The following is a 22,785-nucleotide window of genomic DNA, read 5'->3' as shown; positions in this document are numbered from 1 at the left end:
GCCTGCCCTTGAATTCTTTCGAGCTTGCCTGTTGAATTTCAAATGCCGTGCACCCAATGCAACTGCCGACTCCCCCTCAGGAATATAGCATCTGCCTGAGCCTCCTATCGCTCAAGAATATGAAGAGGTGAAAGCCAGGAAAGGCTCTGTAATCAGCAGAGACCTTGAACTCTGCAAGAATCCACTCGCCTGCCTCAAATTTTAACAGCAGCTGGGCAAACGAGAAACTTGGTTCCACCGAGATTTGAACTCGGATCACTGGATTCAAAGTCCAGAGTGCTCACCGTTACACCATGGAACCTACATGTCAGCTGACATCAGGCTCATGTCTTTTCTGCAATCACATTGGCGCCAAAGTTCCAAGCGAACCATCGAATGGTTCTCCTCGTGTGACACAAACTGTTGCATCCTTTCAATGGGACAGATAAAGAGCAGGGCCAAGAGCCAAAACAATGACACTGCAGGAAACTGGTGCAAGAGGCTCAGTCATGCGCATTCAAATGGCAGGCGAGCTGGTACAAAATTTGCCCTCTCGAATCGTAAGCAATGGTAAGGGAGACGAAATTGGCCAAGCTTGACAGCGAGATTGTGAAAAGTACAAGGTTCCACCAAGATTTGTACTCAGATCGCTGGATTCAGAGTCCAGAGCGCTCTCCATTACACCATGGAACCCAGAAGATGCATTTTCACACTGAATCGTTGCTCAAAGAAGATTATTTCTTACATTTAACATGGCAGCAACCGGAACAGCGACAACAACATATCGTTACTTGATGCCGTTGACAAGGGAACTGTTGGCAAGACACTTCACAGCCAGATTATATCAAACAATTTTGACACATGTCAAATAGGGAGATTTCAGGAGAGCTCATCAAAGGCTTCATCAAATCATTACGTTTGAAAGTGCACACTTGTTCCTGGTGAGGCAACGGACTTGCGTTGGCAGGTCATTTCAAGGTGAGCCATGAGACATTGTTTGCGAACTGCTTGCAAAAGCCTCAGGCAGCCTCCCACGGAGAAGGATTTATGGCGAGTGAACATAGTTTGAGTCGTCGAGCTGCACTGCAAATTGCGACGTTTTGCTGAGCCACAAGAATGTTTGCAAACGATATCGGGAGCAAAACTGCAAGCACTTTATGTTCCATGACCACCATTTCACGTTGGCTTCATGTTTTGCAACATATTTCTTCAGATCTCGCACTTGCTCTGCTCCTAAGTTTGTCTGCTCTGCAAATGAAAGAGCTGCTTTCAAGCTGCCATTTGTGACATTGCTGCTTCCCTTCCCTGCTCCTAGTAATATGACACTCTTGCCAAATGATCCGTGAATGAGCATTGCTAGGCAGTGATGTACGAGACCTGAGCAGGAAAGACAGGATAAAACTGGTGCACTTCTAGGACGCAATTGAAGTGATATCTGCCTGCCCTTGAATACTTTCGAGCTTGTTGCCTGTTGATTTTCAAATGCCATGCACCCAATGCAACTGCCACCTCCCCCTCAGGAATATAGCATCAACCTGAGCCTCCTATCGCTCAAGAATATGAAGAGGTGAAAGCCAGGAAAGGCTATGTAATCAGCAGAAACCTGGAGCTCTTCAAGTATCCACTCGCCTGCCTCAAATTTTAACAGCAGCTGGCCAAACAAGAAAATTGGTTCCACCGAGATTTGAACTCGGATCACTGGATTCAAAGTCCAGAGTGCTCACCGTTACACCATAGAACCTACATGTCAGCTGACATCAGGCTCATGTCTTTTCTCCATTCACATTGGCGCCAAAGTTCCAAGCGAACCATCGTATGGTTCTCCTCGTGTGACACAAACTGTTGCATCCTTTCAATGGGACAGCTAAAGAGAAGGGCGAAGAGCCAAAACAATGATGGTGCAGAAAGCTGGTGCAAGAGGCTCAGCCATGCCCATTCAAATGGCAGGCGAGCTGGTCCAAAAGTTGTCCATTCCAATCGTACGCCATGGCAATTGTAAAGGAGACGCAATTTACCGAGCCTGTCAGCGAGATTGTGAAACGTACAATGTTCCACCGAGATTTGAACTCATCACTAAATTCAGAGACCAGAGTGCTCACTGTTACACCATGGAAACAGCGTGGGCTGCTGAATCATTACTCCTTTCATTGAACATGGCAGCAACAATAACAGCAACAATGAAACATCGTTACTTGATGCCATTGACACAGGAAACATTTCCAAGGTGCTTCACACCTAGATTATATCAAAAAATTTTGCCAGAAGCCACATCAGGAGATTTTAGGAGAGCTCATTAAAGGCTTCATCAAATCTTTACGTTTGAAAGAGCCCCCTGAAGGAGGACAAAGATTTGCAAAGCCCAACAGCTTTACTGAGGGATGTCCAGAGATCAATGCTGAGGCAGCGGCACACATGTCTTACATTAGCAGAGCAGTTTCATTCGTGCAAGCATCACAAACAACAACAGGAAGTGCACAAAGAGTTCCAAGCTCTGACATGCTGAAACACGCTGCCCAGATAGGAGGGAAATTTCCCACAAAGGGATTTGAATGCCAGCATGCCAACGGGAAGGCTGATTTCTTGTCAGGCCACGAATGAATGTCGTCGACTGGAAACAGAGTTGCTGGCTGGAGGGCCTTAGGTGCGAACTAGGATATGGGCAGCAGAGGTTTTGATCAGCTCAACCGTATGGAAGAATCAAAAGGCAAGTCAGAGCGCGAACATCTCAGAATAGTCAAGCCGTGAGGTAAGGAGGTTGAGGATGGAGGTGTCAGCAGCACAGGAACTGCTGAGCGACAGAATTGAGTCAGCGAAGTTACACAGGTGGAAATACTTGGCTTGGCAAGGCAGTGGACCTGCGTAGGCCGATCATCGCAGGGCGAGCGATGAGACCCAGGTTGCGAACTGCTTGCCAAAGCCTCAGGCAGCCTCCAAGGGAGAGTGATTTATAGCGAGTGAACGTAATTTGAGGCATTGAGATGCAATGCAAATTGCGATGTTTCACTGAGCCACAAGAAAATTTGTGAATCTAACTCGCTAGCAAAATTGCAAGCGCTTGATAATTTCATGGCCACCATTCCACTTTGACTTCATGTTTTGCAACACATTGCTTCAGAACTCGCACTTGCTCAGCTCCTACGTTTGTCTGCTCTGCAAATGAAAGAGCTGTCATCAAGCCGCCACTCATGACATTGTTGCTTCTCTTCCCTACTCCTCGCTAATATGACACTTGCCAAATGATCCGTGAATGAGCATTGCTAGGCAATGATGCACGAGACCTGACCAGGAAAGAAGGGATAAAATAGGTGCTCTTCAAGGACGCAGTTGAAATGATATCTGCCTGCCCTTGAATGCTTTCGAGCTTGGCTGCTGAATTTCAAATGCCGTGCAGCTAAAGCAAGCGCTGCCTCCACCTCAGACATATAGCATCAGCCTGAGCCGCCTATTGCTCAAGAATATGAAGCGGTGAAAGCCAGGAAAGGCACTGTCATCAGCAGAGACCTTGAGCTCTTCAGGTTTCCACTCGCCTGCGTCAAATTTTAACAGCAGCTGGGCAAACAAGAATCTTTATTCCACTGAGATCTGAACACAGATCTCTGGATTCAAAGTCCTGAGTGCTCACCATTGCACCATGGAACCAACTGAGCGGCTGCCCTCAGGCTCATGTCTTTTCTGCATTCACATTGGCGCCAAAGTTCCAAGCAAACCATCGAATGGTTCTCCTCGTGTGACACAAACTGTGGCATCCTTCCAATGGGACAGATAAAGATCAGGGCCAAGAGCCAAAACAATGACATTGCAGGGAACTGGTGCAAGGGGCTCAGTCATGCGCTTTCAAATGGCAGGCGAGCTGGTTCAAAATTTGACCTCTCGAATCGTATGCCATGGCAATTGTAAAGGAGACGCAATTGGCCAAGCTTGACAGCGAGATTGTCAAAAGGCCAAGGTTACACTGAAATTTGAACTCGGATCGCTGGATTCAGAGTCCAGAGTGCTCACCATTACACCATGGAACCAAGAAGATGCATTTTCACACTGAATCGTTGCTCAAAGAAGATTACTTCTTACATTTAACATGGCAGCAACCGGAACAGCGACAACGACATGTCGTTACTTAATGCCATTGACAAGGGAACTGTTGGCAAGACACTTCACAGCCAGATTATATCAAACAATTTGGACACATGTCAAATAGGAAGATTTCAGGAGAGCTCATCAAAGGCTTCATCAAATCATTACATTTGAAAGTGCGGACTTGTTCCTGGTGAGGCAACGGACTTGCGTTGGCAGGTCATTTCAAGGTGAGCCATGAGACCTAGGTTGCGAACTGCTTGCTAAAGCCTCAGGCAGCCTCCCACGGAGAAGGATTTATGGCGAGTGAACATAGTTTGAGACGTCGAGCTGCACTGCAAATTGCGACGTTTTGCTGAGCCACAAGAATGTTTGCAAATGATATCGGGAGCAAAATTGCAAGTGCTTTATGTTCCATGTCCACCATTTCACGTTGGCTTCATGTTTTGCAACATATTTCTTCAGATCTCGCACTTGCTCTGCTCCTACGTTTGTCTGCTCTGCAAATGAAAGAGCTGCGTTCAAGCTGCCATTTGAGACATTGCTGCTTCTCTTCTCGGCTCTTCGTAATATGAAACTCTTGCCAAATGATCCGTGAATGAGCATTGCTAGGCAGTGATGTACGAGACCTGACCAGGAAAGACGGGATAAAACTGGGGCACTTCTAGGATGCAATGGATGTGATATCTGCCTGTCCTTGAATTCTTTCGAGCTTGTTGCCTGCTGAATTTCAAATGCCTTGCACCCAATACAACTGCCACCTCCCCCTCAGGAATATAGCATCAGCCTGAGACTCCTATCGCTCAAGAATATGAAGAGGTGAAAGCCAGGAAAGGCTCTGTAATCAGCAGAGACCATGAGCTCGTCAAGTATCCACTTGCCTACCTCAAATTTTAACAGCAGCTTGGCAAACGAGAAACTTGGTTCCACCGAGATTTGAACTCAGATCAGTGGAATCAAAGTCCAGAGTGCTCACTGTTACACCATGGAACCTACATGTCAGCTGACATCAGGCTCATGTCTTTTCTCCATTCACATTGGCGCCAAAGTTCCAAGCGAACCATCGTATGGTTCTCCTCGTGTGACACAAACTGTTGCATCCTTTCAATGGGGCAGATAAAGAGAAGGGCGAAGAGCCAAAGCAATGACGGTGCAGGAAACTGGTGCAAGAGGCTCAGCCATGCGCGTTCAAATGGCAGGCGAGCTGGTCCAAAAGTTGCCCATTCCAATCGTACGCCATGGCAATTGTAAAGGAGACGCAATTTACCGAGCCTGTCAGCGAGATTGTGAAACGTACAATGTTCCACCGAGATTTGAACTCATCACTAAATTCAGAGACCAGAGTGCTCACTGTTACACCATGGAAACAGCGTGGGCTGCTGAATCATTACTCCTTTCATTGAACATGGCAGCAACAATAACAGCAACAACGAAACGTCGTTACTTGATGCCATTGACACAGGAAACATTTCCAAGGTGCTTCACACCTAGATTATATCAAACAATTTTGCCAGAAGCCACATCAGGAGATTTTAGGAGAGCTCATTAAAGGCTTCATCAAATCTTTACGTTTAAAAGAGCCCCCTGAAGGAGGACAAAGATTTGCAAAGCCCAACAGCTTTACTGAGGGATGTCCAGAGATCAATGCTGAGGCAGCGGCACACATGTCTTACATTAGTAGAGCAGTTTCATTCGTGCAAGCATCACAAACAACAACAGGAAGTGCGCAGAGAGTTCTAAGCTCTGACATGATGAAACACGCTGCCCAGATAGGAGGGAAATTTCCCACAAAGGGATTTGAACGCCAGCATGCCAAAGGGAAGGCTGATTTCTTGTCAGGCCACGAATGAATGTCGTCGACTGGAAACAGAGTTGCTGGCTGGAGGGCCTTAGGTGCGAACTAGGATATGGGCAGCAGAGGTTTTGATCAGCTCAACATTATAGAAGAATCAAAGGGCAAGTCAGAGCGCGAACATCTCAGAATAGTCAAGCTGTGAGGTAAGGAGGTTGAGGATGGAGATGTCAGCAGCACAGGAACTGCTGAGCGACAGAATTGAGTCAGCGAAGTTACACAGGTGGAAATACTTGGCTTGGCAAGGCAGTGGACCTGCGTAGGCCGATCATCGCAGGGTGAGCGATGAGACCCAGGTTGCGAACTGCTTGCCAAAGCCTCAGGCAGCCTCCAAGGGAGAGTGATTTATAGCGAGTGAACGTAATTTGAGGCATTGAGATGCAATGCAAATTGCGATGTTTCACTGAGCCACAAGAAAATTTGTGAATCTAACTCGCTAGCAAAATTGCAAGCGCTTGATAATTTCATGGCCACCATTCCACTTTGACTTCATGTTTTGCAACACATTGCTTCAGAACTCGCACATGCTCAGCTCCTAAGTTTGTCTGCTCTGCAAATGAAAGAGCTGTCATCAAGCTGCCACTCATGACATTGTTGCTTCTCTTCCCTACTCCTCGCTAATATGACACTTGCCAAATGATCCGTGAATGAGCATTGCTAGGCAATGATGCACGAGACTTGACCAGGAAAGATGGGATAAAATAGGCGCTCTTCAAGGACGCAACTGAAATGATATCTGCCTGCCCTTGAATGCTTTCGAGCTTGGCTGCTGAATTTCAAATGCCGTGCAGCCAAAGCAAGAGCTGCTTCCACCTCAGACATATAACATCAGCCTGAGCCTCCTATTGCTCAAGAATATGAAGAGGTGAAAGCCAGGAAAGGCACTGTCATCAGCAGAGACCTAGAGCTCTTCAGGTTTCCACTCGCCTGCGTCAAATTTTAACAGCAGCTGGGCAAACAAGAAACTTTATTCCACTGAGATCTGAACACAGATCACCGGATTCAAGGGCCTGAGTGCTCACCGTTACACCATGGAACCGACTGAGCGGCTGCCCTCAGGCTCATGTCTTTTCTGCATTCACATTGGCGCCAAAGTTCCAAGCGAACCATCGAATCATTCTCCTCGTGTGACACAAACTGTGGCATCCTTTCAATGGGACAGATAAAGAGCAGGGCCAAGAGCCAAAACAATGATGGAGCAGGAAACTGGTGCAAGAGGCTCCGTCATGCGCTTTCAAATGGCAGGCGAGCTGGTTCAAAATTTGCCCTATCGAATCGTACGCAATTGTAAAGGAGACGCAATTGGCCAAGCTTGACAGCGAGATTGTCAAAAGTACAATGTTCCACCGAGATTTGAACTCGGATCACTGGATTCAGAGTCCAGGGTGCACACCATTACACAATGGAACCCAGAAGATACATTTTCACACTGAATCATTGCTCGAAGAAGATTACATCTTACATTTAACATGGCAGCAACCGTAACAGCGAAAACAACATGTCGTTACTTGATGCCGTTGACAAGGGAACTGTTGGCAAGACACTTCACAGCCAGATTATATCAAACAATTTTGGCACATGTCAAATAGGGAGATTTCAGGAGAGCTCATCAAAGGCTTCATCAAATCATTACATTTGAAAGTGCACACTTGTTCCTGGTGAGGCAACGGACTTGCGTTGGCAGGTCATTTCAACGTGAGCCATGAGACCTAGGTTGCGAACTGCTTGCCAAAGCCTCAGGCAGCCTCCCACGGAGAAGGATTTATGGCGAGTGAACATAGTTTGAGACGTCGAGCTGCACTGCAGTTTGCAACGTTTTGCTGAGCCACAAGAATGTTTGCAAACGATATCGGGAGCAAAATTGCAAGCGCTTTATGTTCCATGTCCACCATTTCACGTTGGCTTCATGTTTTGCAACATATTGCTTCAGATCTCGCACTTGCTCTGCTCCTAATTTTGTCTGCTCTGCAAATGAAAGAGCTGCCGTCAAGCTGCCACTCGTGACATTGCTGCTTCCCTTCCCTGCTCTTCGTAATATGACACTCTTGCCAAATGATCCATGAATGAGCATTGCTAGGCAGTGATGTACGAGACCTGACCAGGAAAGACGGGATAAAACTGGTGCACTTCTAGGATGCAATTGAAGTGATATCTGCCTGCCCTTGAATTCTTTCGAGCTTGCCTGTTGAATTTCAAATGCCGTGCACCCAATGCAACTGCCGCATCCCCCTCAGGAATATAGCATCAGCCTGAGCCTCCTATCGCCTAAGAATATGAAGAGGTAAAAGCCAGGAAAGGCTCTGTAATCAGCAGAAACCTTGAGCTCTTCAGGTATCCACTCGCCTACCTCAAATGTTAACAGCAGCTGGGCAAACAAGAAACTTGGTTCCACTAGGATTTGAACTCAGATCACTGGATTCAAAGTCCAGAGTGCTCACCGTAACACCATGGAACCTACATGTCACCTGACATCAGGCTCATGTCTTTTCTGCATTCACATTGGCGCCAAAGTTCCAAGCGAACAATCGAATGGTTCTCCTTGTGTGACACAAACTGTGGCATCCTTTCAATGGGACAGAAAAAGAGCAGGGCCAAGAGCCAAAATAATGACACTGCAGGAAACTGGTGCAAGAGGCTCAGTCATGCACATTCAAATGGCAGGCGAGCTGGTTCAAAATTTGACCATTCGAATCGTAGGCCATGGCAATTGTAAAGGAGACGCAATTGGCCAAGCTTGACAGCGAGATTGTCAAAAGTACAAGGTTGCAGCAAGATTTGAACATGGATCGCTTGATTCAGAGTCCAGAGTGCTCACCATTACACCAAAGAACCCAGAAGATGCTTTTACACCCTGAATCGTTGCTCAAAGAAGATTACTTCTTACATTTAACATGGCAGCAACCGGAACAGCGACAACGACACGTTGTAACTTGATGCCGTGGACAAGGGAAGTGTTTGCAAGACACTTCACAGCCAGATTGTATCAAACAATTTTGACACATGTCAAATAGGGAGACTTCAGGAGAGCTCATCAAAGGCTTCATCAAAACATTATGTTTGAAAGTGCACACTTGTGCCTGGTGAGGCAAAGGACTGGCGTTGGCAGGTCATTTCAAGGTGAGCCATGAGACCTAGGTTGCCAACTGCTTGCCAAAGCCACAGGCAGCCTCCCACGGAGAAGGATTTATGGCGAGTGAACATAGATTGAGATGTCGAGCTGCACTGCAAATTGCGACGTTTTGCTGATCCAAAAGAAAGTTTGCAAAAGATATCGGGAGCAAAATTGCAAGCACTTTATGTTCCATGTTCACCATTTCACATTGGCTTCATGTTTTGCAACATATTGCTTCAGATCTCGCACTTGCTCTGCTCCTAAGTTTGTCTGCTCTGCAAATGAAAGAGCTGCGTTCAAGCTGCCATTTGAGACATTGCTGCTTCTCTTCCCGGCTCTTCGTAATATGACACTCTTGCCAAATGATCCGTGAATGAGCATTGCTAGGCAGTGATGTACGAGACCTGACCAGGAAAGACGGGATAAAACTGGGGCACTTCTAGGATGCAATGGAAGTGATATCTGCCTGCCCTTGAATTCTTTCGAGCTTGTTGCCTGCTGAATTTCAAATGCCTTGCAACCAATGCAACTGCCACCTCCCCCTCAGGAATATAGCATCAGCCTGAGCCTCCTATCGCTCAAGAATATGAAGAGGTGAAAGCCAGGAAAGGCTCTGTAATCAGCAGAGACCATGAGCTCGTCAAGTATCCACTCGCCTACCTCAAATTTTAACAGCAGCAGGGCAAACGAGAAACTTGGTTCCACCGAGATTTGAACTCGGATCACTGGATTCAAAGTCCAGAGTGCTCACCGTTACACCATGGAACCTACATGTCAGCTGACATCAGGCTCATATCTTTTCTACATTCACATTGGCGCCAAATTTCCAAGCGAACCATCGAATCGTTCTCCTCGTGTGACATAAATTGTGGCATCCTTTCAATGTGACAGATAAAGAGCAGGGCCAAGAGCCAAAACAATGACGGTGCAGGAAACTGGTGCAAGAGGCTCAGTCATGCGCATTCAAATGGCAGGGGAGCTGGTTCAAAATTTGCCCTCTCGAATCGTACGCAATTGGCCAAGCTTGACAGCGAGATTGTCAACAGTACAAGGTTCCACCAAGATTTGAACTCAGATCGCTGGATTCAGAAACCAGAGTGCTCACCATTACACCAAGGAACCAAGAAGAATCTCTTACGCACTGAATCGTTGCTCAAAGAAGATTACTATTTACATTTAACAAGGCAGGAAAGGGAACAGCGACAACGACACGTCGTTACTTGATGCCCTTGACAAGGGAACAGTTTGCAAGACACTTCACAGCCAGATTGTATCAAACAATTTTGACACATGTCAAATAGGGAGATTTCAGGAGAGCTCATCAAAGGCTTCATCAAATCATTACATTTGAAAGTGCACACTTGTTCCTGGTGAGGAAACGGACTTGCGTTGGCAGGTCATTTGAAGGTGAGCCATGAGACCTAGGTTGCCAACTGCTTGCCAAAGCCACAGGCAGCCTCCCACGGAGAAGGATTTATGGCGAGTGAACATAGTTTGAGACGTCGAGCTGCACTGCAAATTGCGACGTTTTGCTGATCCACAAGAAATTTTGCAAAAGATATCGGGAGCAAAATTGCAAGCACTTTATGTTCCATGTCCACCATTTCACATTGGCTTCATGTTTTGCAACATATTGCTTCAGATCTCGCACTTGCTCTGCTCCTACGTTTGTCTGCTCTGCAAATGAAAGGGCTGCGTTCAAGCTGCCATTTGTGACATTGCTGCTTCTCTTCCCAGCTCCTCGTAATATGATACTCTTGACAAATGATCCGTGAACGAGCATTGCTAGGCAGTGATGTACGAGAACTGACCAGGAAAGACGGGATAAAACTGGTTCACTTCTAGGATGCAATTGAAGCGATATCTGCCTGCCCTTGAATTCTTTCTAGCTTGTTGCCTGCTGAATTTCAAATGCCATGCACCCAATGCAGCTGCCACTTCACCCTCAGGAATATAGCATCAGCCTGTGCCACCTATCGCTCAAGTATTTGAAGAGGTGAAAGCCAGGAAAGGTTCTGTACTCAGTAGAGACCTTGAGCTCGTCAAGTATCCACTCGCCTACATCAAATTTTAACAGCAGCTGGGCAAACGAGAAACTTGGTTCCACCGAGATTTGAACTCGGATCACTGGATTCAAAGTCCAGAGCGCTCACCGTTACACCATGGAGCCTACATGTCAGCTGACATCAGGCTCATGTCTTTTCTGCATTCACATTGGCGCCAAAGTTCCAAGCGAACCATCGAATGGTTCTCCTCGTGTGACACAAACTGTGGCATCCTTTCAATGGGACAGATAAAGAGCAGGGCCAAGAGCCAAAATAATGACACTGCAGGAAACTGGTGCAAGAGGCTCAGTCATGCGCATTCAAATGGCAGGGGAGCTGGTTCAAAATTTGACCTCTCGAATCGTACGCCATGGCAATTGTAAAGGAGACGCAATTGGCCAAACTTGAGAGCGAGATTGACAAAAGTTTGAGGTTCCACTGAGATTTGAACTCGGATCGCTGGATCCAGAGTCCAGAGTGCTCACCATTACACCATGGAACCCAGAAGATGCATTTCTACTCTGAATCGTTGCTCAAAGAAGATTACTTTTTACATTTAACATGGCAGCAGCCGGAACAGTGACAACGATATGTCGTTACTTGATGCCCTTGACAAGGGAACTGTTGGCAAGACACTTCACAGCCAGATTATATCAAACAATTTTGACACATGTCAAATAGGTAGATTTCAGCAGAGCTCATCAAAGGCTTCATCAAATCATTACATTTGAAAGTGCGGAATTGTTCCTGGTGAGGCAACGGACTTGCGTTGGCAGGTCATTTCAAGGTGAGCCATGAGACTTGTTAGCGAACTGCTTGCCAAAGCCTCAGGCAGCCTCCCACGGAGAAGGATTTATGGCGAGTGAACATAGTTTGAGACGTCGAGCTGCACTGCAAATTGCGATGTTTTGCTGATCCACAAGAAAGTTTGCAAAAGATATAAGGAGGCAAAATTGCAAGCACATTATGTTCCATGTTCACCATTTCACGTTGGCTTCATGTTTTGCAACATATTGCTTCAGATCTCGCACTTGCTCTGCTCCTAAGTTTGTCTGCTCTGCAAATGAAAGGGCTGCGTTCAAGCTTCCATTTGTGACATTGCTGCTTCTCTTCCTGGCTCCTCGTAATGTGACACTCTTGCCTAATGATCCGTGAACGAGCATTGCTAGGCAGTGATGTACGAGACCTGACCAGGAAAGACGGGATAAAAGTGGGGCACTTCTAGGATGCAATGGAAGTGATACCTGCCTGCCCCAAAATTCTTTCGAACTTGTTGCCTGCTGAATTTCAAATGCGTTGCACCCAGTGCAACTGCCACCTCCCCCTCAGGAATATAACATCAGCCTGAGCCTCCTATCGCTCAAGAATATGAAGAGGTGAAAGCCAGGAAAGGTTCTGTAATCAGCAGAGACCATGAGCTCGTCAAGTATCCACTCGCCTACCTCAAATTTTAACAGCAGCTTGGCAAACGAGAAACTTGGTTCCACCGAGATTTGAACTCGGATCACTTGATTCAAAGTCCAGAGTTCTCACCGTTACACCATGGAACCTACATGTCAGCTGACATCAGGCTCATGTCTTTTCTGCATTCACATTGGCGCCAAAGTTCCAAGCGAACCATCGAATGGTTCTCCTTGTGTGACACAAACTGTGGCATCCTTTCAATGGGACAGATAAAGAGCAGGGCCAAGAGCCAAAATAATGACACTGCAGGAAACAGGTGCAAGAGGCTCAGTCATGCGCATTCAAATGGCAGGGGAGCTGGTTCAAAATTTGCCCTCTCGAATCGTACGCAATTGGCCAAGCTTGACAGCGAGATTGTCAACAGTACAAGGTTCCACCAAGATTTGAACTCAGATTGCGGGATTCAGAGTCCAGAGTGCTCACCATTACACCAAGGCACCAAGAAGACGCTTTGACACACTGAATCGTTGCTCAAAGAAGATTACTTCTTACATTTAATAAGGCAGGAACCGGAAGAGCGACAACGGCACGTTGTTACTTGATGCCCTTGACAAGGGAACTGTTTGCAAGACACTTCACAGCCAGATTGTATCAAACAATTTTGACACATGTCAAATAGGGAGATTTCAGGAGAGCTCATCAAAGGCTTCATCAAATCATTACGTTTGAAAGTGCGGACTTGTTCCTGGTGAGGCAACGGACTTGCGTTGGCAGGTCATTTCAAGGTGAGCCATGAGACCTAGGTTGCGAACTGCTTGCCAAAGCCTCAGGCAGCCTCCCACGGAGAAGGATTTAGGGCGAGTGAACATAGTTTGAGACGTCGAGCTGCACTGCAAATTGCGACGTTTTGCTGAACCACAAGAATGTTTGCAAACGATATCGGGAGCAAAATTGCAAGCGCATTATGTTCCATGTCCACCATTTCACATTGGCTTCATGTTTTGCAACATGTTGCTTCAGATCTCGCACTTACTCTGCTCCTAAGTTTGTCTGCTCTGCAAATGAAAGAGCTGCGTTCAAGCTGCCATTTGTGACATTGCTGCTTCTCTTCCCGGCTCCTCGTAATATGACACTCTTGCCAAATGATCCGTGAACGAGCATTGCTAGGCAGTGATGTACGAGACCCGACCAGGAAAGAAGGGATAAAACTGGTGCACTTCTAGGACGCAATTGAAGTGATATCTGCCTGCCCTTGAAGTCTTTCGAGATTGCCTGTTGAATTTCAAATGCCATGCACCCAATGCCAAAACTGCCTCCACCTCAGGAATATAGCATCAGCCTGAGCCTCCTATCGTTCAAGAATATGAAGAGGTGAAAGCCAGGAAAGGTTCTGTAATCAGCAGTGACCATGAGCTCATCAAGTTTCCACTCGCCTACCTCAAATTTTAACAGCAGCTTGGCAAACGAGAAACTTGGTTCCACCGAGATTTGAACTCGGATCACTGGATTCAAAGTCCAGAGTGCTCACCGTTACACCATGGAACCTACATGTCAGCTGACATCAGGCTCATGTCTTTTCTGCATTCACATTGGCGCCAAAGTTCCAAGCGAACCATCGAATGGTTCTCCTCGTGTGACACAAACTGTGGCATCCTTTCAATGGGACAGATAAAGAGCAGGGCCAAGAGCCAAAATAATGACACTGCAGGAAACTGGTGCAAGAGGCTCAGTCATGCGCATTCAAATGGCAGGGGAGCTGGTTCAAAATTTGACCTCTCGAATCGTACGCCATGGCAATTGTAAAGGAGACGCAATTGGCCAAGCTTGACAGCGAGATTGACAAAAGTATGAGGTTCCACTGAGATTTGAACTCGGATCGCTGGATCTAGAGTCCAGAGTCCTCACCATTACACCATGGAACCCAGAAGATGCATTTCTGCCCTGAATCGTTGCTCAAAGAAGATTACTTTTTACATTTAACATGGCAGCAGCCGGAACAGCGACAACGACATGTCGTTACTTGATGCCGTTGACAAGGGAACTGTTGGCAAGACACTTCACAGCCAGATTATATCAAACAATTTTGACACATGTCAAATAGGAAGATTTCAGGAGAGCTCATCAAAGGCTTCATCAAATCATTACATTTGAAAGTGTGGACTTGTTCCTGGTGAGGCAACGGACTTGCGTTGGCAGGTCATTTCAAGGTGAGCCATGAGACCTAGGTTGCGAACTGCTTGCCAAAGCCTCAGGCAGCCTCCCACGGAGAAGGATTTATGGCGAGTGAACACAGTTTGAGACGTTGAGCTGCACTGCAAATTGCGACGTTTTGCTGAGCCACAAGAATGTTCGCAAACGATATCGGGAGCAAAATTGCAAGTGCTTTATCTTCCATGTCCACCATTTCACGTTGGCTTCATGTTTTGCAACATATTTCTTCAGATCTCGCACTTGCTCTGCTCCTAAGTTTGTCTGCTCTGCAAATGAAAGAGCTGTGTTCAAGCTGCCATTTGAGACATTGCTGCTTCTCTTCCCGGCTCTTCGTAATATGACACTCTTGCCAAATGATCCGTGAATGAGCATTGCTAGGAAGTGATGTACGAGACCTGACCAGGAAAGACGGGATAAAACTGGGGCACTTCTAGGATGCAATGGATGTGATATCTGCCTGTCCTTGAATTCTTTCGAGCTTGTTGCCTGCTGAATTTCAAATGCCTTGCACCCAATACCACTGCCACCTCCCCCTCAGGAATATAGCATCAGCCTGAGCCTCCTATCGCTCAAGAATATGAAGAGGTGAAAGCCAGGAAAGGCTCTGTAATCAGCAGAGACCATGAGCTCGTCAAGTATCCACTCGCCTACCTCAAATTTTAACAGCAGCTGGGCAAACGAGATACTTGGTTCCACCGAGATTTGAACTCAGATCACTGGATCCAAAGTCCAGAGTGCTCACCGTTACACCATGGAACCTACATGTCAGCTGACATCAGGCTCATGTCTTTTCTGCATTCACATTGGCGCCAAAGTTCCAAGCAAACCATCGAATGGTTTTCCTCGTGTGACACAAACTGTGGCATCCTTTCAATGGGACAGATAAAGAGCAGGGCCAAGAGCCAAAACAATGACACTGCAGGAAACTGGTGCAAGAGGTTCAGTCATGCGCATTCAAATGGCAGGGGAGCTGGTTCAAAATTTGCCCTCTAGAATAATACACAATTGGCCAAACTTGACAGCGAGATTGTCAAGAGTACAAGGTTCCACCGAGACTTGAACTCGGATCGCTGGATTCAGAGTCCAGAGTACTCACCATTACACCATGGAACCCAGACGACGCTTTTATACACTGAATCGTTGCTCAAAGAAGATTACTTCTTACATTTAACATGGCAGCAACCGGAACAGCGACAACGACACGTTGTTACTTGATGCCCTTGACAAGGGAACTGTTTGCAAGACACTTCACAGCCAGATTGTATCAAACAATTTTGACACATGTCAAATAGGGAGATTTCAGGAGAGCTCATCAAAGGCTTCATCAAATCATTACGTTTGAAAGTGCACACTTGTTCCTGGTAAGGCAACGGACTTGCGTTGGCAGGTCATTTGAAGGTGAGCCATGAGACCTAGGTTGCCAACTGCTTGCCAAAGCCACAGGCAGCCTCCCACGGAGAAGGATTTATGGCGAGTGAACATAGTTTGAGACGTCGAGCTGCACTGCAAATTGCGACGTTTTGCTGAGCCACAAGAAAGTTTGCAAAAGATATAAGGAGGCAAAATTGCAAGCGCTTTATGTTCCATGTCCACCATTTCACGTTGGCTTCATGTTTTGCAACATATTGCTTCAGATCTCGCACTTGCTCTGCTCCTAAGTTTGTCTGCTCTGCAAATGAAAGAGCTGCGTTCAAGCTGCCATTTGTGACATTGCTGCTTCTCTTCCCAGCTCCTCGTAATATGACACTCTTGACAAATGATCCGTGAACGAGCATTGCTAGGCAGTGATGTACGAGACCCGACCAGGAAAGAAGGGATAAAACTGGTGCACTTCTAGGACGCAATTGAAGTGATATCTGCCTGCCCTTGAAGTCTTTCGAGCTTGTCTGTTGAATTTCAAATGCCATGCACCCAATGCAAAAACTGCCTCCACCTCAGGAATATAGCATCAGCGTGAGCCTCCTATCGCTCAAGAATATGAAGAGGTGAAAGCCAGGAAAGGCTCTGTAATCAGCAGAGACCATGAGCTCGTCAAGTATCCACTCGCCTACCTCAAATTTTAACAGCAGCTTGGCAAACGAGAAACTTGGTTCCACCAAGATTTGAACTCGGATCACTGGATTCAAAGTCCAGAGTGCTCACCGTTACACCATGGAACCTACATGTCAGCTGACATCAGGCTCATGTCTTTTCTGCATTCACATTGGCGCCAAAGTTCCAAGCGAACCATCGAATGGTTCTCCTCGTGTGACACAAACTGTGGCATCCTTTCAATGGGACAGATAAAGAGCAGGGCCAAGAGCCAAAATAATGACACTGCAGGAAACTGGTGCAAGAGGCTCAGTCATGCGCATTCAAATGGCAGGGGAGCTGGTTCAAAATTTGACCTCTCGAATCGTACGCCATGGCAATTGTAAAGGAGACGCAATTGGCCAAGCTTGACAGCGAGATTGACAAAAGCATGAGGTTCCACTGAGATTTGAACTTGGATCGCTGGATCCAGAGTCCAGAATGCTCACCATTACACCATGGAACCCAGAAGATGCATTTCTGCCCTGAATCGTTGCTCAAAGAAGATTACTTTTTACATTTAACATGGCAGCAGCCGGAACAGCGACAACGACATGTCGTTACTTGATGCCGTTGACAAGGGAACTGTTGGCAAGACACTTCACAGCCAGATTATATCAAACAATTTTGACACATGTCAAATAGGAAGATTTCAGGAGAGCTCATCAAAGGCTTCATCAAATCATTACATTTGAAAGTGCGGACTTGTTCCTGGTGAGGCAACGGACTTGCGTTGGCAGGTCATTTCAAGGTGAGCCATGAGACCTAGGTTGCGAACTGCTTGCCAAAGCCTCAGGCAGCCTCCCACGGAGAAGGATTTATGGCGAGTGAACACAGTTTGAGACGTTGAGCTGCACTGCAAATTGCGACGTTTTGCTGAGCCACAAGAATGTTTGCAAACGATATCGGGAGCAAAATTGCAAGTGCTTTATCTTCCATGTCCACCATTTCACGTTGGCTTCATGTTTTGCAACATATTTCTTCAGATCTCGCACTTGCTCTGCTCCTAAGTTTGTCTGCTCTGCAAATGAAAGAGCTGTGTTCAAGCTGCCATTTGAGACATTGCTGCTTCTCTTCCCGGCTCTTCGTAATATGACACTCTTGCCAAATGATCCGTGAATGAGCATTGCTAGGCAGTGATGTACGAGACCTGGCCAGGAAAGACGGGATAAAACTGGGGCACTTCTAGGATGCAATGGATGTGATACCTGCCTGTCCTTGAATTCTTTTGAGCTTGTTGCCTGCTGAATTTCAAATGCCTTGCACCCAATACAACTGCCACCTCCCCCTCAGGAATATAGCATCAGCCTGAGCCTCCTATCGCTCAAGAATATGAAGAGGTGAAAGCCAGGAAAGGCTCTGTAATCAGCAGAGACCATGAGCTCATCAAGTATCCACTCGCCTACCTCAAATTTTAACAGCAGCTTGGCAAACGAGAAACTTGGTTCCACCGAGATTTGAACTCAGATCACTGGATTCAAAGTCCAGAGTGCTCACCGTTACACCATGGAACCTACATGTCAGCTGAAATCAGGCTCATGTCTTTTCTGCATTCACATTGGCGCCAAAGTTCCAAGCAAACTATCGAATGGTTCTCCTCGTGTGACACAAACTGTGGCATCCTTTCAATGGGACAGATAAAGAGCAGGGCCAAGAGCCAAAACAATGACACTGCAGGAAACTGGTGCAAGAGGCTCATTCATGCGCATTCAAATGGCAGGGGAGCTGGTTCAAAATTTGCCCTCTAGAATAATACGCAATTGGCCAAGCTTGACAGCGAGATTGTCAACAGTACAAGGTTCCACCAAGATGTGAACTCAGATTGCTGGAGTCAGAGTCCAGAGTGCTCACCATTACACCAAGGCACCAAGAAGATGCTTTTGCACACTGAATCGTTGCTCAAAGAAGATTACTTCTTACATTTAACAAGGCTGGAACCGGAACAGCGACAACGACACATTGTTACTTGATGCCCTTGACAAGGGAACTGTTTGCAAGACACTTCACAGCCAGATTGTATCAAACAATTTTGACACATGTCAAATAGGGAGATTTCAGGAGAGCTCATCAAAGGCTTCATCAAATCATTACGTTTGAAAGTGCACACTTGTTCCTGGTAAGGCAACGGACTTGCGTTGGCAGGTCATTTGAAGGTGAGCCATGAGACCTAGGTTGCCAACTGCTTGCCAAAGCCACAGGCAGCCTCCCACGGAGAAGGATTTATGGCGAGTGAACATAGTTTGAGACGTCGAGCTGCACTGCAAATTGCGACGTTTTGCTGAGCCACAAGAAAGTTTGCAAAAGATATAAGGAGGCAAAATTGCAAGCGCTTTATGTTCCATGTCCACCATTTCACGTTGGCTTCATGTTTTGCAACATATTGCTTCAGATCTCGCACTTGCTCTGCTCCTAAGTTTGTCTGCTCTGCAAATGAAAGAGCTGCGTTCAAGCTGCCATTTGTGACATTGCTGCTTCTCTTCCCAGCTCCTCGTAATATGACACTCTTGACAAATGATCCGTGAACGAGCATTGCTAGGCAGTGATGTACGAGACCCGACCAGGAAAGAAGGGATAAAACTGGTGCACTTCTAGGACGCAATTGAAGTGATATCTGCCTGCCCTTGAAGTCTTTCGAGCTTGTCTGTTGAATTTCAAATGCCATGCACCCAATGCAAAAACTGCCTCCACCTCAGGAATATAGCATCAGCGTGAGCCTCCTATCGCTCAAGAATATGAAGAGGTGAAAGCCAGGAAAGGCTCTGTAATCAGCAGAGACCATGAGCTCGTCAAGTATCCACTCGCCTACCTCAAATTTTAACAGCAGCTTGGCAAACGAGAAACTTGGTTCCACCGAGATTTGAACTCGGATCACTGGATTCAAAGTCCAGAGTGCTCACCGTTACACCATGGAACCTACATGTCAGCTGACATCAGGCTCATGTCTTTTCTGCATTCACATTGGCGCCAAAGTTCCAAGCGAACCATCGAATGGTTCTCCTCGTGTGACACAAACTGTGGCATCCTTTCAATGGGACAGATAAAGAGCAGGGCCAAGAGCCAAAATAATGACACTGCAGGAAACTGGTGCAAGAGGCTCAGTCATGCGCATTCAAATGGCAGGGGAGCTGGTTCAAAATTTGACCTCTCGAATCGTACGCCATGGCAATTGTAAAGGAGACGCAATTGGCCAAGCTTGACAGCGAGATTGACAAAAGCATGAGGTTCCACTGAGATTTGAACTCGGATCGCTGGATCCAGAGTCCAGAATGCTCACCATTACACCATGGAACCCAGAAGATGCATTTCTGCCCTGAATCGTTGCTCAAAGAAGATTACTTTTTACATTTAACATGGCAGCAGCCGGAACAGCGACAACGACATGTCGTTACTTGATGCCGTTGACAAGGGAACTGTTGGCAAGACACTTCACAGCCAGATTATATCAAACAATTTTGACACATGTCAAATAGGAAGATTTCAGGAGAGCTCATCAAAGGCTTCATCAAATCATTACATTTGAAAGTGCGGACTTGTTCCTGGTGAGGCAACGGACTTGCGTTGGCAGGTCATTTCAAGGTGAGCCATGAGACCTAGGTTGCGAACTGCTTGCCAAAGCCTCAGGCAGCCTCCCACGGAGAAGGATTTATGGCGAGTGAACACAGTTTGAGACGTTGAGCTGCACTGCAAATTGCGACGTTTTGCTGAGCCACAAGAATGTTTGCAAACGATATCGGGAGCAAAATTGCAAGTGCTTTATCTTCCATGTCCACCATTTCACGTTGGCTTCATGTTTTGCAACATATTTCTTCAGATCTCGCACTTGCTCTGCTCCTAAGTTTGTCTGCTCTGCAAATGAAAGAGCTGTGTTCAAGCTGCCATTTGAGACATTGCTGCTTCTCTTCCCGGCTCTTCGTAATATGACACTCTTGCCAAATGATCCGTGAATGAGCATTGCTAGGCAGTGATGTACGAGACCTGGCCAGGAAAGACGGGATAAAACTGGGGCACTTCTAGGATGCAATGGATGTGATACCTGCCTGTCCTTGAATTCTTTTGAGCTTGTTGCCTGCTGAACTTCAAATGCCTTGCACCCAATACAACTGCCACCTCCCCCTCAGGAATATAGCATCAGCCTGAGCCTCCTATCGCTCAAGAATATGAAGAGGTGAAAGCCAGGAAAGGCTCTGTAATCAGCAGAGACCATGAGCTCATCAAGTATCCACTCGCCTACCTCAAATTTTAACAGCAGCTTGGCAAACGAGAAACTTGGTTCCACCGAGATTTGAACTCGGATCACTGGATTCAAAGTCCAGAGTGCTCACCGTTACACCATGGAACCTACATGTCAGCTGAAATCAGGCTCATGTCTTTTCTGCATTCACATTGGCGCCAAAGTTCCAAGCAAACCTATCGAATGGTTCTCCTCGTGTGACACAAACTGTGGCATCCTTTCAATGGGACAGATAAAGAGCAGGGCCAAGAGCCAAAACAATGACACTGCAGGAAACTGGTGCAAGAGGCTCATTCATGCGCATTCAAATGGCAGGGGAGCTGGTTCAAAATTTGCCCTCTAGAATAATACGCAATTGGCCAAGCTTGACAGCGAGATTGTCAACAGTACAAGGTTCCACCAAGATGTGAACTCAGATTGCTGGAGTCAGAGTCCAGAGTGCTCACCATTACACCAAGGCACCAAGAAGATGCTTTTGCACACTGAATCGTTGCTCAAAGAAGATTACTTCTTACATTTAACAAGGCTGGAACCGGAACAGCGACAACGACACATTGTTACTTGATGCCCTTGACAAGGGAACTGTTTGCAAGACACTTCACAGCCAGATTGTATCAAACAATTTTGACACATGTCAAATAGGGAGATTTCAGGAGAGCTCATCAAAGGCTTCATCAAATCATTACGTTTGAAAGTGCACACTTGTTCCTGGTGAGGCAACGGACTTGCGTTGGCAGGTCATTTGAAGGTGAGCCATGAGACCTAGGTTGCCAACTGCTTGCCAAAGCCACAGGCAGCCTCCCACGGAGAAGGATTTATGGCGAGTGAACATAGTTTGAGACGTCGAGCTGCACTGCAAATTGCGACGTTTTGCTGATCCACAAGAAAGTTTGCAAAAGATATAAGGAGGCAAAATTGCAAGCACATTATGTTCCATGTTCACCATTTCACGTTGGCTTCATGTTTTGCAACATATTGCTTCAGATCTCGCACTTGCTCTGCTCCTAAGTTTGTCTGCTCTGCAAATGAAAGGGCTGCGTTCAAGCTTCCATTTGTGACATTGCTGCTTCTCTTCCTGGCTCCTCGTAATATGACACTCTTGCCTAATGATCCGTGAACGAGCATTGCTAGGCAGTGATGTACGAGACCTGACAAGGAAAGACGGGATAAAAGTGGGGCACTTCTAGGATGCAATGGAAGTGATACCTGCCTGCCCCTGAATTCTTTCGAACTTGTTGCCTGCTGAATTTCAAATGCGTTGCACCCAGTGCAACTGCCACCTCCCCCTCAGGAATATAACATCAGCCTGAGCCTCCTATCGCTCAAGAATATGAAGAGGTGAAAGCCAGGAAAGGTTCTGTAATCAGCAGAGACCATGAGCTCGTCAAGTATCCACTCGCCTACCTCAAATTTTAACAGCAGCTTGGCAAACGAGAAACTTGGTTCCACCGAGATTTGAACTCGGATCACTTGATTCAAAGTCCAGAGTTCCCACCGTTACACCATGGAACCTACATGTCAGCTGACATCAGGCTCATGTCTTTTCTGCATTCACATTGGCGCCAAAGTTCCAAGCGAACCATCGAATGGTTCTCCTTGTGTGACACAAACTGTGGCATCCTTTCAATGGGACAGATAAAGAGCAGGGCCAAGAGCCAAAATAATGACACTGCAGGAAACAGGTGCAAGAGGCTCAGTCATGCGCATTCAAATGGCAGGGGAGCTGGTTCAAAATTTGCCCTCTCGAATCGTACGCAATTGGCCAAGCTTGACAGCGAGATTGTCAACAGTACAAGGTTCCACCAAGAAT

The 22,785-nt window shown here is 46.7% G+C and overlaps 14 non-coding genes across 14 annotated transcripts; all 14 read right to left on the bottom strand.

Annotated features, from left to right (window-relative positions):
* Positions 1 to 229: 229 nt before the first annotated feature.
* Positions 230 to 301, bottom strand: trnaq-uug. Its single transcript has one exon. It is a non-coding gene; the product is annotated as a tRNA-Gln (tRNA).
* Positions 302 to 1,648: 1,347 nt separating this feature from the next.
* trnaq-uug lies at positions 1,649 to 1,720 on the bottom strand. The gene has a single exon. It is a non-coding gene; the product is annotated as a tRNA-Gln (tRNA).
* A 7,990-nt stretch (positions 1,721 to 9,710) lies between these two features.
* On the bottom strand, positions 9,711 to 9,782 carry trnaq-uug. The gene has a single exon. It is a non-coding gene; the product is annotated as a tRNA-Gln (tRNA).
* Positions 9,783 to 11,112: 1,330 nt separating this feature from the next.
* trnaq-uug lies at positions 11,113 to 11,184 on the bottom strand. The gene has a single exon. It is a non-coding gene; the product is annotated as a tRNA-Gln (tRNA).
* A 305-nt stretch (positions 11,185 to 11,489) lies between these two features.
* On the bottom strand, positions 11,490 to 11,561 carry trnaq-cug. Its single transcript has one exon. It is a non-coding gene; the product is annotated as a tRNA-Gln (tRNA).
* A 976-nt stretch (positions 11,562 to 12,537) lies between these two features.
* On the bottom strand, positions 12,538 to 12,609 carry trnaq-uug. The gene has a single exon. It is a non-coding gene; the product is annotated as a tRNA-Gln (tRNA).
* A 1,327-nt stretch (positions 12,610 to 13,936) lies between these two features.
* Positions 13,937 to 14,008, bottom strand: trnaq-uug. Its single transcript has one exon. It is a non-coding gene; the product is annotated as a tRNA-Gln (tRNA).
* Positions 14,009 to 15,361: 1,353 nt separating this feature from the next.
* trnaq-uug lies at positions 15,362 to 15,433 on the bottom strand. The gene has a single exon. It is a non-coding gene; the product is annotated as a tRNA-Gln (tRNA).
* A 282-nt stretch (positions 15,434 to 15,715) lies between these two features.
* trnaq-cug lies at positions 15,716 to 15,787 on the bottom strand. The gene has a single exon. It is a non-coding gene; the product is annotated as a tRNA-Gln (tRNA).
* A 974-nt stretch (positions 15,788 to 16,761) lies between these two features.
* On the bottom strand, positions 16,762 to 16,833 carry trnaq-uug. Its single transcript has one exon. It is a non-coding gene; the product is annotated as a tRNA-Gln (tRNA).
* Positions 16,834 to 18,186: 1,353 nt separating this feature from the next.
* trnaq-uug lies at positions 18,187 to 18,258 on the bottom strand. The gene has a single exon. It is a non-coding gene; the product is annotated as a tRNA-Gln (tRNA).
* Positions 18,259 to 19,586: 1,328 nt separating this feature from the next.
* On the bottom strand, positions 19,587 to 19,658 carry trnaq-uug. The gene has a single exon. It is a non-coding gene; the product is annotated as a tRNA-Gln (tRNA).
* A 305-nt stretch (positions 19,659 to 19,963) lies between these two features.
* On the bottom strand, positions 19,964 to 20,035 carry trnaq-cug. Its single transcript has one exon. It is a non-coding gene; the product is annotated as a tRNA-Gln (tRNA).
* A 976-nt stretch (positions 20,036 to 21,011) lies between these two features.
* trnaq-uug lies at positions 21,012 to 21,083 on the bottom strand. Its single transcript has one exon. It is a non-coding gene; the product is annotated as a tRNA-Gln (tRNA).
* Between the last annotated feature and the right edge of the window lie 1,702 nt (positions 21,084 to 22,785).

This window comes from Carcharodon carcharias, chromosome 33 (genome assembly GCF_017639515.1).
Source record: "Carcharodon carcharias isolate sCarCar2 chromosome 33, sCarCar2.pri, whole genome shotgun sequence".
In the NCBI taxonomy this organism is placed as follows: Eukaryota; Metazoa; Chordata; class Chondrichthyes; order Lamniformes; family Lamnidae; genus Carcharodon; species Carcharodon carcharias.
Note: the sequence above shows the minus strand (reverse complement) of the source record. Positions and strands in the feature narration are given on the sequence as shown.